The following is a 12795-nucleotide window of genomic DNA, read 5'->3' as shown; positions in this document are numbered from 1 at the left end:
ACACACACTGCTTCAACACACACACACACACACTGCTTCAACACACACACACACTGCTTCAACACACACACACACACACTGCTTCAACACACACACACACACTGCTTCAACACACACACACACACTGCTTCAACACACACACACACACACACACTGCTTCAACACACACACACACACACACACACACACACACACTGCTTCACACACACACACACACACACTGCTTCAACACACACACACACACACTGCTTCAACACACACACACACACACACTGCTTCAAACACACACACACACACACACACACACTGCTTCAACACACACACACACACACACACACTGCTTCAACACACACACACACACACACACACTGCTTCAACATACACACACACACACACACACTGCTTCAACATACACACACACACACACTGCTTCAAACACACACACACACACACACACTGCTTCAACACACACACACACACACACACACACACACACACACTGCTTCAACACACACACACACACACACACACACACTGCTTCAACACACACACTGCTTCAACACACACACACACACTGCTTCAACACACACACACACACACTGCTTCAACACACACACACACACACACTGCTTCAACACACACTGCTTCAACACACACACACACACACACACTGCTTCAACACACACACACACACTGCTTCAACACACACACTGCTTCAACACACACACACACACTGCTTCAACACACACACACACTGCTTCAACACACACACACACACACTGCTTCAACACACACACACACACACACACTGCTTCAACACACACACACACACACTGCTTCAACACACACACCCACACACTGCTTCAACACACACACACACTGCTTCAACACACACACCCACACACACTGCTTCAACACACACAGACACACACTGCTTCAACACACACACACACACTGCTTCAACACACACACACTGCTTCACACACACACACACACACTGCTTCAACACACACACACACACACTGCTTCAACACACACACACTGCTTCAACACACACTGCTTCAACACACACACTGCTTCAACACACACACACACACACACACACTGCTTCACACACACACACACACACACACACACACACACTGCTTCAACACACACACACACACACTGCTTCAACACACACACACACACTGCTTCAACACACACACACACACACTGCTTCAACACACACACACACACACACACTGCTTCAACACACACACACACACACACAGCTTCAACACACACACACACACACACACACTGCTTCAACACACACACACACACACTGCTTCAACACACACACACACACACTGCTTCAACACACACACACACACACACTGCTTCAACACACACACACACACACACTGCTTCAACACACACACACACACACACACACACTGCTTCAACACACACACACACACACACTGCTTCAACACACACACACTGCTTCAACACACACACACTGCTTCAACACACACACACACTGCTTCAACACACACACACACACACACACTGCTTCAACACACACACACACACACACACACACACTGCTTCAACACACACACACACACACACACACACACACACTGCTTCAACACACACACACACACACACTGCTTCAACACACACACACTGCTTCAACACACACACACACACACACACTGCTTCAACACACACACACACACTGCTTCAACACACACACACACACACTGCTTCAACACACACACACACACACTGCTTCAACACACACACACACACACTGCTTCAACACACACACACACACACACACTGCTTCAACACACACACACACACACACACTGCTTCAACACACACACACACTGCTTCAACACACACACACACACTGCTTCAACACACACACACACACACACACACACACACACACACTGCTTCAACACACACACACACACACACACACACACTGCTTCAACACACACACACACACACACACACTGCTTCAACACACACACACACACACACACACACTGCTTCAACACACACACACACACACACTGCTTCAACACACACACACACACACACACACACACTGCTTCAACACACACACACACACACTGCTTCACACACACACACACACTGCTTCAACACACACACACACACTGCTTCACACACACACACACACTGCTTCAACACACACACACACACACACTGCTTCAACACCAGGGGTGGAAAGACCCTGGATCATTGTTACTCTAACTTCCGCGACGCATATAAGGCCCTGCCCCGCCCCCATTTCGGAAAAGCTGACCAAGACTCCATTTTGTTGATCCCTGCCTACAGACAGAAACTAAAACAAGAAGCTCCCACGCTGAGGTCTGTCCAACGCTGGTCCGACCAAGCTGACTCCACACTCCAAGACTGCTTCCATCACGTGGACTGGGAGATGTTTCGTATTGCGTCAGACAACAACATTGACGAATACGCTGATACGGTGTGCGAGTTCATTAGAACGTGCGTTGAAGATGTTGTTCCCATAGCAACAATTAAAACATTCCCTAACCAGAAACCGTGGATTGATGGCAGCATTCGTGTGAAACTGAAGGCACGAACCACTGCTTTTAATCAGGGCAAGGTGTCTGGTAACATGACTGAATACAAACAGTGCAGCTATTCCTCCGCAATGCTATCAAACAAGCTAAGCGCCAGTACAGAGACAAAGTAGAATCTCAATTCAACGGCTCAGACACAAGAGGTATGTGGCAGGGTCTACAGTCAATCACGGACTACAGGAAGAAACCCAGCCCAGTCACGGACCAGGATGTCTTGCTCCCAGGCAGACTAAATAACTTTTTGCCCGCTTTGAGGACAATACAGTGCCACTGACACGGCCTGCAACGGAAACATGCGGTCTCTCCTTCACTGCAGCAGAAGTGAGTAAGACATTTAAACGTGTTAACCCTCGCAAGGCTGCAGGCCCAGACGGCATCCCCAGCCGCGCCCTCAGAGCATGCGCAGACCAGCTGGCCGGTGTGTTTACGGACATATTCAATCAATCCCTATACCAGTCTGCTGTTCCCACATGCTTCAAGAGGGCCACCATTGTTCCTGTTCCCAAGAAAGCTAAGGTAACTGAGCTAAACGACTACCGCCCGTAGCACTCACATCAGTCATCATGAAGTGCTTTGAGAGACTAGTCAAGGACCATATCACCTCCACCCTACCTGACACCCTTGACCCACTCCAATTTGCTTACCGCCCAAATAGGTCCACAGACGATGCAATCTCAACCACACTGCACACTGCCCTAACCCATCTGGACAAGAGGAATACCTATGTGAGAATGCTGTTCATCGACTACAGCTCGGCATTCAACACCATAGTACCCTCCAAGCTCGTCATCAAGCTCGAGACCCTGGGTCTCGACCCCGCCCTGTGCAACTGGGTACTGGACTTCCTGACGGGCCGCCCCAGGTGGTGAGGGTAGGCAACAACATCTCCTCCCTGCTGATCCTCAACACTGGGGCCCCACAAGGGTGCGTTCTGAGCCCTCTCCTGTACTCCCTGTTCACCCACGACTGCGTGGCCATGCACGCCTCCAACTCAATCATCAAGTTTGCGGACGACACAACAGTGGTAGGCTTGATTACCAACAACGACGAGACGGCCTACAGGGAGGAGGTGAGGGCCCTCGGAGTGTGGTGTCAGGAAAATAACCTCACACTCAACGTCAACAAAACTAAGGAGATGATTGTGGACTTCAGGAAACAGCAGAGGGAACACCCCCATCCACATCGATGGAACAGTAGTGGAGAGGGTAGCAAGTTTTAAGTTCCTCGGCATACACATCACAGACAAACTGAAATTGGTCCACTCACACAGACAGCATCGTGAGGAAGGCGCAGCAGCGCCTCTTCAACCTCAGGAGGCTGAAGAAATTCGGCTTGTCACCAAAAGCACTCACAAACTTCTACAGATGCACAATCGAGAGCATCCTGGCGGGCTGTATCACCGCCTGGTATGGCAACTGCACCGCCCTCAACCGTAAGGCTCTCCAGAGGGTAGTGAGGTCTGCACAACGCATCACCGGGGGCAAACTACCTGCCCTCCAGGACACCTACACCACCCGATGCTACAGGAAGGCCATAAAGATCATCAAGGACATCAACCACCCGAGCCACTGCCTGTTCACCCCGCTGTCATCCAGAAGGCGAGGTCAGTACAGGTGCATCAAAGCTGGGACCGAGAGACTGAAAAACAGCTTCTATCTCAAGGCCATCAGACTGTTAAACAGCCACCACTAACATTGAGTGGCTACTGCCAACACACTGTCAATGACACTGACTCTACTCCAGCCACTTTAATCATGGGAATTGATGGGAAATGATGTAAATATATCACTAGCCACTTTAAACAATGCTACCTTATATAATGTTACTTACCCTACATTGTTCATCTCATATGCATACGTTGATACTGTACTCTATATCATCGACTGCATCCTTATGTAATACATGTATCACTAGCCACTTTAACTATGCCACTTGGTTTACATACTTATCTCATATGTATATACTGTACTCGATATCATCTACTGTATCTTGCCTATGCTGCTCTGTACCATCACTCATTCATATATCCTTATGTACATATTCTTTATCCCCTTACACTGTGTATAAGACAGTAGTTTTTTTGGAATTGTTAGTTAGATTACTTGCTCGTTATTACTGCATTGTCGGAACTAGAAGCACAAGCATTTCGCTACACTCGCATTAACATCTGCTAACCATGTGTATGTGACAAATAAAATTTGATTTGATTTGAACACACACACACACACACTGCTTCAACACACACACACACACACACACACTGCTTCAACACACACACACACACACTGCTTCACACACACACACACACACACTGCTTCAACACACACACACACACACTGCTTCAACACACACACACACACACTGCTTCAACACACACACACACACACACTGCTTCACACACACACACACACACACACACACACTGCTTCAACACACACACACACACTGCTTCAACACACACACACACTGCTTCAACACACACACACACACAGCTTCAACACGCACACACACACTGCTTCAACACACACACACACACACTGCTTCAACACACACACACACACTGCTTCAACACACACACACACACACACTGCATCAACACACACACACTGCTTCAACACACACACACACACACTGCATCAACACACACACACACACACACTGCTTCACACACACACACACACACTGCTTCAACACACACACACACACTGCTTCAACACACACACACACACACACACACTTCACACACACACACACTGCTTCAACACACACACACACACACACTGCTTCAACACACACACACTGCTTCAACACACACACACACACACTGCTTCAACACACACACACACACACACACTGCTTCAACACACACACACACACTGCTTCAACACACACACACACACACAGCTTCAACACACACACACACTTCAACACACACACACACACACTCTGCTTCAACACACACACTGCTTCAACACACACAACTCAAACTACACTCCTTTTAAACACAATCTAGAATAATATTAATTATTAATTAATATTTCTTCTAATGACGTTAGGCCACATTTGAGTTGTGAAAACATCTGACCAACTTACATATTAAAGAGGGGAGGGGGAGTCCCTTTATCTCAATACACAGCATGTTGTGAATCACACCCACACAGTGTCCCAAACACACCCACACAGCCTAGCCCCAGAGGAAAGAAGAGGTCAAATTCCATCTACATCATACTGACTCGCGTGGTGGTGTCCGTGTTCGATTTAATTGACAGTATGAAATGGAACTAAAACCTGATTCCTTTTCTCAGGGAAAAAATTTAATTAAAAAACAGTTGGGGAGATATATAAATTAAAAGTTCAAACAAATTTGGTCTACTTCACTTGTCGGTTTTGTCCTAGTTTGGTTGAATATAAAACAAAATCGGAATACATAAAACCCATTAGAGCCAGTGTTAATTATTATTACTATTAATTTGTTGCCATTCTATGTTCATAAAACATATTTGGAACATTTATTATTTAGGAAACATAAAATACCGAACAAATAAGAAATGTATTGTGTTAAGATATTTTGGCGATGTCGCCCAGCCTACCACTAGTCTATTACCTTTCACTAGTTACAGATGGTAGGAAGGTAGCTCGGCCATGTAGGTAGGAAACAGAACTCAGGTGTAACTTACAGCCTATTGGTTTGATTTAGTTCACCATATGTAATATGTAGGCCTACATTACAATTTAGACAGAAACACAGTCTCTGACAGTTATAATGTAAAGATGGCCACGAACAACATGGCTGATGTTTTACATTCTCCCAAACAAATGTGCAAATTATTTAATTTTATTTTCATTTTGTGTAGATAATGTTGCTGCTACCATCTTATGCTACCATCTTATGACAGAAAATACCTTCTGGACATCAGAAAAGCGATTACTCACTGCGGACTGGAAGAAACGTTTTCCTTTAACGAGTCTGACGACAAGGATATCCTGCTTTCACTGGAACCAGATCCACGACTTTTGCATGAAGAAAAGACAACGGAAAAAGGGACGAAAAAAAGATCGGGGATCCTTCCGGGAATCCGGAGGCGAGCGAGTAAACTCCCAATGCCTTCCATTCTTCTTGCTAACGTGCAATCGTTGGAAAATAAAATTGATGACCAACTATTAAGATATTCCTACCAACGGGACATTAAAAACTTTAACATCTTATGTTTCACTTAGACGTGGCTGAACAAACAATATAGAGCTGGCAGGATTTTCCATGCACCGGCAGAACAGAGACGCTACCTCTGGTAAGACGAGGGGTGGGGGTGTGTGTCTATTTGTCAATAACAGCTGGTGCGCGATGTCTAATATTGAAGAAGTCTTGAGGTATTTCTCACCTGAGGCAGAGTACCTTATGATAAAGCTGTCGACCACACTATCTACCAAGAGAGTTCTCATATTATTCGTAGCTGTCTATTTACCACCACTGAACGATGGCACTAAGACCGCTCTCAACCAACTCTATAAGGCCATAAGAAAAGAAGAAAATCCTCACCGAGAAGAGGCGCTCCTAGTGTCCGTGGACTTTAAATGCAGGCAAACTTAAATCAGCTTTACCAAATTTTTACCAGCATGTCACCAGTGCAACCAGGGGGGAAAAAATCCTAGACTATATTTATACCACACACAGAGATGGATACATAGCTCTCCCCCGCCCTCCATTTGGCAAATCTGACCATTACTCTATCCTTCTGATTCCTGCGTACAAGCAAAAATTTAAGCAGGAAGTATCCGTGACTCGCTCAATAAGGAAGTGGTCAGATGACGCAGATGCTACACTACAGGACTGGTTTGCAAGAACAGACTGGAAAATGTTCCGGGATTCATCCAATGACATTGAGGAGTACACCACCTCAGTTATCGGCTTCATCAATAAGTGCATCGATGACGTCGTCCCCACAGTGACTGTACGTACATATCCCAACAAGAAGCCATGGATTACAGGCAACATCCACATCGAGTTAAAGGCTAGAGCTGCCGCTTTCAAGGAGCAGGACACTAATCCGGACGCTTATAAGAAATCTTGCTATGCCCTCAGACAAACCATCAAACAAGCAAAGCGTCAATACAGGATTAAGATTGAATCCCACTACACCGGCTCTGACGCTCGTCAGATATGGCAGGGCTTGAAAACTATTATGGGCTACAAAGGGAAACCCAGACGTGAGCTGCCCAGTGACGCGAGCAGACGAGCTAAATGCCTTTTATGCTCGCTTCAAGGCAAGCAACACTGAAGCATGCACAAGAGCACCAGCTGTTCTGGATGAATGTGTGTGAATGCTATCAGTAGCCTGTGTGAACAAAACCTTTAAACAGGTCAATATTCACAAAGCTGCAGGGCCAGACGGATTACCAGGACGTGTACTCAAAGAACGCGCAGACCAACTGTCAAGTGTCTTCACTGACATTTTCAACCTCTCCCTGACCGAGTCTGTAATACCTACATGTTTCAAGCAGACCACCATAGTCCTTGTGCCCAAGGAAGTGAAGGTAACCTGCCTAAATGAGTACCATCTCGTGGCACTCACGTCAGTAGCCATGAAGTGCTTTGAAAGGCTGGTCATGGCTCACATCAACAGCATCCTCCCGGATACCCTAGGCCAACTCTAATTTGCATACCGCGCAAACAGATCACAGATGACGCACTCTGAATCGCACTCCCCACTGCCCTTTCCCACCTGGACAAAAGGAACACCTACGTGAGAAAGCTGTTCATTGACTACAGCTCAACGTCCAACACCATAGTGCCCTCAAAGCTCATCACTAAGCTAAGAATTGTGGGACTAAACACCTCCCTCTGCAAATGGATCCTGGACTTCCTGACGGGTTCTAGTGCGCTAAAAACAGAAAGCGTACGGACCCTGTTTTATATACTGGCAGGTGTCTTCACTGACATTTTCAACATGTCCCTGATTGAGTCTGTAATACCAACATGTTTCAAGCAGACCACCATAGTCCTTGTGCACAAGAACACAAAGGCAACCTGCCTAAATGACTACCAACCTGTAGCACTCACGTCCGTAGCCATGAAGTGCTTTGAAAGGCTGGTCATGGCTCACATCAACACCATTATCCCAGAAACCCTAGACCCACTCCATTTTGCATACCGCCCAAACAGATCCACAGATGATGCAATCTCTATTGCACTCCCCACTGCCCTTTCCCACCTGGACAAAAGGAACACCTACGTGAGAATGTTGTTCATCGACTACAGCTCAGCGTTCAACAACATAGTACCCACAAAGCTTTGTTTTTTTTTTTGTACTTAGTCCACTCCTGTATTCCCTGTTCACCCACAACTGCGTGGCCATACACAACTCCAACACCATCATTAAGTTTGCTGACGACAAAACTGTGGTAGGTCTGATCACCGACCATGATGAGACGGCCCATAGGGAGGAGGTCAGAGAACTGGCAGTGTGGTGCCAGAACAACCTCTCCCTCAATGTGAGCAAGACAAATGAGCTGATCGCGGACTTTAGGAAAAGGAGGGTCAAACGGGGCTGTAGTGAAGTGGGTTGAGAGTTTCAAGTTCCTTGGTGTCCACATCACCAACGATCTATCATGGTCCAAACAAACCAAGACAGTCGTGAAGAGGGCAGTTCCTCAAAAGGTCCTACAGCTGCACCATCGAGAGCATCCTGACCGGTTGCAAACCGCCTAGTAAGGCAACTGATACGGTCAGATGCCGAGCAGATGTCATAAGGCGCTACAGAGTGTAGTGCGTACGGCCCAGTACATCACCAGGGCCACTCTTCCTGCAATCCAGGACCTATATAATAGGTGGTGTCAGAGGAAAGCCCATAAAACTGTCAGAGACTCCAGTCACCCAAGATACAGACGGTTTTCTGTGCTACCGCACGGCAAGCAACAGCAGAGCGCCAAGTCTAGGACCAAAAGGCTCCTCAACAGCTTCTACACCCAAGTCAGACTGCTGAACAATTCATAAAAATCACCACCGGACAATTTACATTGACCCCTCCCCCCCCATCTGAATAAATATATTCTGCAGAACAAACATACTTCTCTGACTTGAAGAAAATAAATCACATCAGTTTTACTCATGACCTTTCTATCTGGAACATTAACACAACGTTGTGCCCTGCTGGATGTGGCCCAGCCAGGTGATGTGGATTCCACCCACTCAACAGACAAGGGGTGTGTTCAGTCAATAAGCAAATGTTCAAGACAACCAGGTGGTCTGTTCTATGTTTTATTTAGCGTTCAACCCCCACCAACCTCTGATGGACAGGAAGCCACAAAAGTATTTGGAAAATGAATTTGTCAAATCGCATAACACGTCTCTCTACCTCACACACACACACATCCATCCATTATGGGTCAGAGGCATACATACACAATCCTAATTTTTCTCGCTATTAATAAATGGCTGACCCTGGCCGAGGGTGCCTCTGGGGGAGATGGGATACGCTACATTTTTTTAAAACTTTGCCAATTTTACATGCATATAATACACACCTGTGCATGTGTGAAATAGGCCCAATATAAGTACCCACCCTCGCCTCCATGCATAGAGTTATGCCATAACAAGCACGCCCCCCTCTGCAGCCAGCCAGCCAGCCAGCCATCTCCTGCCACCCAGATAACCACTTACAAGCAAAACAAAAAAATACTTCCGGTGTATTTGGGTCTGAAAATATATGTTATCCCGATGCAAGCAGAAAACAAACAGCCATTCATTTCTCAGCGGTGTAGGCTAGGGTAACGCAACCTCTTTGATAACATCCGGAAATCAGTAACGTCTCCTCTCGTCACGTTCGCCAGCCGGAAATAACATTGTTGCCCACAACTGGATTAATCATTATTTAATACCGTGGATCGATTATCACTGCGAACTACTGTCCTGTCCACCTGGACCAGAACAATAAAAACGGAACATAGCTTTGTGTGTCAACTAGATAACAGTCAGTCGCCGAGGCACAACTCACACCATCCAACTAACTAAACAAATCGAGGCCAATAAAGGACATGAAAATGGACGTAAGTAAATGTGTGTTTGTCTGGTTGACATATAACTAGGTCATTACATTATCCATGTACTGGAGTGTTCACTAGCTAAGTTAAGTGGCATGTATTGATGTTAACCACGGAACTGGTTCCAGTAGTTAACTACCCTATGTTTGTCTATCAACAAACAATACCAGACCTCCAAGCCAGCGACCAGACACCCCCTCTACCAGTAACACACACCGGTACCCGGGCTCTACAGGTCTCCATGACGCCGGTGTAAGCTAGCCAGCTAACAAAGGCCCTAGCTGTCTGACTAGAGCGGAATACGGCAACAACCGGAGGCGGCAGGGGAGGGAGGAAGCAACACAGCTTTTAAAATAACCCACAAAACGTGTGTTTACGGCCCGGTAAAGGCAATACATCGGGCGATGTGTTGTTTGAGGCGGCTAGAGGCACACTGTGCCCCCGGGTGAGGGCTACTTACAGGCGGAGAGGGCGGATGGTTGAAGATTTCAGCCCCGGTTCTCTATCCAGATTTCCAGGCTTTCACTCCGACAACATGGCGGCTCGGAGGGGAGCAGAGACAGGCAGACGCGGTGCATCATGGGAACGGAGGAGAGCAGAGAGAGTGCGGTTCATTGCGCCAACTGGGAGGGGAGGGTCTCTCACCAGTCCCTTTGTTATACATACGTGTGGCTCTGTTGACATCCGTTGTTCTCTCACATTGGGCAAAAATACACTAATGATCTCAAATACATTCATATAAAGATTATAGTGGTGTCTATAACACTGGTTAGGGGAGTGTGTGGACAGTTCATTATTCCCAGTCAACGGTCTGTCCATACCTAATAACAGGTATCTATTAAAGTCCGTGCAGAATGTTCAGAGAACTATGGTAATGGAGTCCAGCTGCAGCCATGACAACATGCTGACTCCTGAGCACACAGAGTGTGTTCATGAGGCTGGATCTGGATGATAAAATGCACACGAGAGGGTACTTAAGGTTAAGGGGTACTCCGGGCAGAGGAAAAATCATTTGGTGGTACAGTAACCAAAAACAAATGTAGGAACCACTGCTCTACTTGACCGGTGCATTGTGAACCAACTATCAGCCAGTGTGAAGAGGGTGGTAGCGGCAGGTTAACTAACGGTTAAGAGGGGTTGGGTCACAGTAAAGAGCATTGGGTCACCAACCGAAAAGGTCGCTAGTCCGAATCCCCGAACCAACTAGTTTGAAAAAAATCTGTCGATATGCCATTGAGCAAGGCACTTAACCCCAATTGGTCCTGTAAATTGCTCTGGATAAGAATGTCTGCTAAATTACTCAACTTCAATGAAAGGTAGAGCATAGCCTGTTACAAAAAAATTTAATCTAGTGTGTCACTAGAAATGACCATATGCAGCACTGTCTACCATGCAATGCAAGGCTAAATTCATACTTACATCAATTTGTCCAAAGGTATATGTGTGTGTGTGTGTGTGTGTGTGCAGAAAACATAGGACTGATTTAATTTAGAAACGGTTTATTTATTTCACCAACCCCCTTCCCAATGTCTCCTACCACACCGCAGTCTGTCTTATCCAGGAAACCGCTTCATAAATACAGTGTCCCTCCCTCTCTGTCCTCCGCCAGACATTTCTGACCTGGAAATGCACAATGACCTATTGTATGGTGGTAAAATAAATCAGTGTCCTTGTATTCCTTACATTAATATCATCAGGTCAGACCAGGGATTTCTTTTTTTACAGAAGAAAGGGAGGAGTGGATGAAGTGTAGAGGGGGAGAATAACAGAAGGGAGGAGTGGATGAAGTGTAGAGGGGGAGAATAACAGAAGAAAGGGAGGAGTGGATGAAGTGTAGAGGGGGAGAATAACAGAAGAAAGGGAGGAGTGGATGAAGTGTAGAGGGGGAGAATAACAGAAGAAAGGGAGGAGTGGATGAAGTGTAGAGGGGGAGAATAACAGAAGAAAGGGAGGAGTGGATGAAGTGTAGAGGGGGAGAATAACAGAAGAAAGGGAGGAGTGGATGAAGTGTAGAGGGGGAGAATAACAGAAGGGAGGAGTGGATGAAGTGGAGAGGGGGAGAATAACAGAAGAAAGGGAGGAGTGGATGAAGTGGAGAGGGGAGAATAACAGAAGGGAGGAGTGGATGAAG

General features: G+C 46.5%; 1 protein-coding gene and 1 long non-coding RNA gene across 5 annotated transcripts in view; one reads left to right on the top strand and one right to left on the bottom strand.

The window, feature by feature from the left end:
• LOC112229423 (pumilio homolog 1-like) overlaps positions 1-11488 on the bottom strand; it is a 75191-nt gene extending 63703 nt beyond the window's left edge. For 3 of the 4 annotated variants that reach the window (XM_042310364.1, XM_042310366.1, XM_042310367.1), the window contains exon 1: positions 11125-11487. The gene's annotated coding sequence lies outside the window, so the exon portion shown is untranslated. Of the gene's footprint in view, positions 1-11124 lie in introns of all 4 variants that reach the window. The other variant, XM_042310365.1, reaches the window with a different exon arrangement.
• LOC121841509 lies at positions 10256-11436 on the top strand. Its single transcript, XR_006080541.1, has 2 exons — positions 10256-10670; positions 10835-11436. It is a non-coding gene; the product is annotated as an uncharacterized LOC121841509 (long non-coding RNA).
• Positions 11489-12795: the final 1307 nt, after the last annotated feature.

This window comes from Oncorhynchus tshawytscha, linkage group LG31 (genome assembly GCF_018296145.1).
Source record: "Oncorhynchus tshawytscha isolate Ot180627B linkage group LG31, Otsh_v2.0, whole genome shotgun sequence".
NCBI lineage: Eukaryota > Metazoa > Chordata > Actinopteri > Salmoniformes > Salmonidae > Oncorhynchus > Oncorhynchus tshawytscha.
This window is presented reverse-complemented; position numbering and strand designations above follow the sequence as displayed.